A 4,969-nucleotide genomic window follows, 5' to 3' on the forward strand; every position below is an offset into this window, starting at 1 on the left:
CTGCCCTTTCCCCATCCTCCACCCTTCCCCCCTCCCCACCTCTCCCCTCCCCTCCCCTCCTCTCTCTCTACCTCCTCCACTGTATAACCCTGAGGGTCTCCTTCTATTACCATGCAATTTGGGTCAAATGATCATCTTTCTCAGGCTAAGAAACTAATATAGCAATTTATTAATTTAAAATCAGTACTATAAAATGTGAAGTTTTAGAGCTCTGATCACAAAAAGATAAAAGCATATTTAATAGATGTTAAAATATTTCTCATTAACATTAATGAATGCATAAGACATTATTGATTTCTAATTCTCCTCCATTTTTAATTTCCCAAATATAGTTAGAATATTCTTTTACCACAATGTACATTTATATAAACAATTTGATTTACAGAAATATTGCTTCCTTAGAGATTTATGTCAACAGTCTTGCTAATTAATCATTGAAGGGATGAAATTAAATCCTCCTAAATAGAAAGGATCATCCACTGAAACATTCAATTAGAAAGTCAGCAGTAGATAATATATCACTAAGCCAGAGATTTGTCTTGCTCCTTTAAGAGTTGAATACTATTCTATGCAATAAATCTGAAGGAGAATAAATTTAATCAATACAGGAAACTTAGAGTCACATGTGAATAATAAAAACAAGGCAAATTAATATTGTTAATTAGAGAAGTATTATAATTTATAAAATTATATTCTGAAATTCTAATTAAAAATGCTTCACAGTATTTCCAATAACAGGAATAAAATTTGGAAACTTAAAAGGGCCATAAGCAGAGATATTTTCCATTAATGTATTTTCTGAGTAATTTACAAAAACTATTTTTAATACTGGATATTTATGTGTGTATACATATAAATATATATAAACATGTATATAAACATATATGCATCACAAATATAAACACACACTGACACGTTTTTCCACCTATGCAATAAATTAGTTGAAATCAATGGCACATAAAGCATCTTCTGAGCTCAATTTTTTCTACAACTTGATATATACGTACCTCCTCCCTATCTGTCATCAGTTGCAGTCCCTATTTTAAAAGGAAGAAGTTCTATACAGGTGTTGTGACCTTACAGAATCTCTCAGGACCCCTTTTTCAAGACTTTTTTAGTGCTGAATAGTCATTGCTACCAATAGAGGAAATCCCTCAAAATGAGTCATTTGCCTCCTGACAATCTTTGAGTAGTACCCACATTCAACAACCTTGAAGTAAGAACACTGTGGAAAAGAGAAATAATACTTGTGTTTTTATGGGAATCCATATGTGATCTGTCAATATCTGCAGCATGAGGCAAAACTTAAAAGGTATATATTTCTGGGTTGACAATGAATTCTCATTATCATTGAAGAGGTGTGTAGTAAAAATAATTTATAATAAAATCTAAAAATTCTAATTTAATGGACATCTTTTAGTTTGAGTTTATAATGTATGAAGTGAAACTAAAATGTTTACACTCCATTTTCTTTTATTTTGTTGGTAGTAGGGATTAAACCCAGGAGCATGTAACCACTGAGCATCACCCACCAGCCCTTTTTTGTTTTTATTATTTACTTAGAGACAAGGTCTCACTAAGTTGCTTAAGGCCTCTCTAAATTCCTGATACTGACTATGAACTTGCAATCCTATTACCTAAGCCCCCACCCTCCAACCCTGAGACAATGGGATTATAGGTATTCTGCCATAACTCTTGGCTCTACTATGCATTTTAAGAGACTGTTTCTGTGAATACCATTCAGCTGAAGACTTCTAAGAACCACCTGCAAGTGAATGAGGTGGATACTTATTACAGTTAAAAAACAGGATGGGAGATCTCAGTAAGAGGACATCAGAAAGATGTTATTGGATTTGGTCTTTTCCTGGTTAATTTTGGAAAGAGTGTATGAAAGCTGGGGTTCACTTTGAGTTGGGTGCTTTTGGAAGAAGTTGAAGTTCTATGATTATTTCAATAAATTTTTCCATAAAGAAGGAAAATATGAGCAAGACTAATACTATATTTTGTAAGGAAGCAACAATTACTCTTGATAGGAGATAGAATAGAATATTTCATAAAGCATAGATTGTATGCTGAACTTGTTTAAGTGTCACCTTATCATGGTCTCAGATTGATCTTATCTTATATTGGTGTATGCAAGATTATGCCCATGGGAGAATAATGAGGCCTAATTGTGAGAGAGAGAGCAGCTTCTAAGATTGAAGCCTATCTGTTGGCATCAGACCACCTCCTGGACAAAAGAGTCTGCTTTGTTCCTCACAGAAAGACAAAAACAATAAAGTAATTAATGAAGAAACTAAAAATATATATGTCCAACATTCAACAAATAAGCCTTCTGGGAAGAGAAACAAATAAAATTGAAAAGAAAATGTCAAATTGATACTGAGAAAAATAGATCTTAATTCTAAAGGCATCAGGTAATGACAAAATATAAAGAAACATTTTTAAGTGATTCCAGAGCGAAGGTAGGCAATTTTTAAAAAATTAAAAATGTTTTACAATGGATAAGGTTCATATTTCCATTATGCTACTCAAGAAAAAAAATTCTAGAACAAGAGGCATATGTCATTATAGTCTGATTAAAACTCATCTTTAAATCTTGACTTCTAAAGTTACCCTATAATTTGATTGTGCAAAAATTCTGAAGATTTATACACTGAACTCCTTCTGAGACAATTCTTTGATTTTTTAATTTTCTTTTGTGGTGCTGGGGATCAAACCCAAAGCTTTTGTGCATTCAAGGCAAGCACTCTACCAACTGAGCTATATCTCCAGCCCTGAGGCAATTATTTGAAAACATACTCCAGGAGATTAGGATAAAGACAAGAAAGAAAATGACTTGAGATACATGACATAACACCGCTATGAGTTGGATATGAGTTGTCCCTGGAAATCTCCTGTAAATGCTAGAATATTCAGAGGTAAAATGCTTTGACTGTGAGAGCTGAAACCTAATTAACCCATCCCAGTTTGAGTTGTAATTGTAGGCAGAAGGGGTGTGGTTGGAAGAGGTGATGCATATAGAAGGATGCATCATCCCACTCCCTGTCTTTCTCTGCTTCCTGGCCCTTGTTGAACTAAGCAGCTTTCTTCCCCTGGCCTTTCTGACATGAAGTACCACCTTGCCTTGATCCAGAGTAATGGAGTTGGCTGTTTATGTACTGAGACCTCTGAAACAGTGAGACCCAAATAAATTTTATGTCCTGTTTTAGTCAGCTTTTTTTGTTGCTCTGACTAAAAGAGTTGATTAGACCAATTATAGGAGAGGAAAATTTTATTTGAGGGCTCATGGTTTCCGAAGTCTCAGTACAGAGATAGCTGGCTCCATTCCCCAGGACTAGAGGTGATGAAGAACATCATGGTGGAAGGGTGTTGAAAAGAGAAGCAGTTCACATGATGATCAGGAAAGCAGAGACTCCATTTGCCAGACACAAAGTGTATACCCTAAAGCCATGCCCCCAATGCCCACCTCCTTTAGTCACACCCTACCTACCTACCACTTAGCTTATCCCATCAGGGGATTTAACTCACTGATTGGGTTAAGACTCTCAAAATCCAGTCATTCCTTCTCTAGAACTTCTCCCATTGTCTCAGACATGAACTTTTGGGGGACATCTCAGATCCAAACCATAACACCTCCTCTAATTTGTTCTTGTTGGATGTTTTGGTCAATAAATTGCAAAAGCTGATGAAAACAGTTGTGACAAACCATGAGTATAGTGAGGGAAACCACAGATTAATATTTGTAGAGCAGATTAAAAAGTGATTAGTCTGAGTGGCATAAGATCAGTGAATTCTAAGAAGAATTTTTTTTTTAAACAGTGCTTCTCACACTTTAATGTTCAAAGAATTCACACAACATTTGGTTCTGTAGGACTGTAATGGTGGTAAAGACGCTGCCTTTCTCACAAACTCTGGGTCAATACTACCGCTGTTGCTCTATGAGCCATAAGATCAAACTTTGTCACTGAGCAATAATTTCAATACTTTTAAATATGAATTTGATTATGTGATTCATAGGTCATATGCTACTCTTCATGGCCCTTAGAGTTAAACCTGTGTTCCTTTCCTTGGCTCTCTGTGTTCTTCATTATAATGATTTAGTGAGCTTACTTTCTAAACCGCATCCCAAGTCATTCTTAGCTTTGCTGATTATGCTCAAACCACATTGGCATAGTTTCAAGTATTTTTTAACCTCAGGATGTTTACATTTGCTGTTCCCTGTGCCTCAATATTCTTTCCTTTTCCAACACTTGAGGAAAATTTAAACATCACTTCTAAAAAAATTTTAAATTGCAAAACTATTATTTTCTCTTGCAACACTTTGTAATTTCCTACCAAAATACTTAATACTAAGTTATTGTTATGCTAAGAATTTTTTATCGTTTATCTCTATTTCTATATATATAACTTAGATGAGGATACATGTTTACATTATTTGTAATTATTATCCACAACCACTCCTAAAATATTTGATAACTATTAAGCATTCAATTAAATCTTGAAAAAAAACTGTGACACCATGATGCTGGTGGATGGTGTGGAGAATGTTCAAGTCATGAGGGAGGCTGAACTAGGAATGGGCACGATATGATAATGTATTGGAAAAGAAAAACAAAAACATTTTTTTAAGTTCAAATCAGCCAGTGCATCACTTGGTCCCATTATTTTGATGATAATTATTTATGATTCTGTATTTCTAACATATTTTTATATTTCTGTGTTCTTGCTGGGACCTATGGGAAGTCAAAGCAATAATGACTGCCATTCCATTTCCAGAAATAACTGCTATAATGTGAGAATTTTTATTCATTAGAATGGTCTTCAGTATAAAGCATCAGTCCATATTCCCTTCAGGTCAATAGTAGAATGGGAAAGATAATGCAAAATATATATATATATATTTTATATATATACATATGTATATATATATATATATATATATATATATATATATATATATATATAT

Source organism: Marmota marmota, unplaced genomic scaffold (genome assembly GCF_001458135.2).
Source record: "Marmota marmota marmota unplaced genomic scaffold, marMar, whole genome shotgun sequence".
Lineage (NCBI taxonomy): Eukaryota > Metazoa > Chordata > Mammalia > Rodentia > Sciuridae > Marmota > Marmota marmota.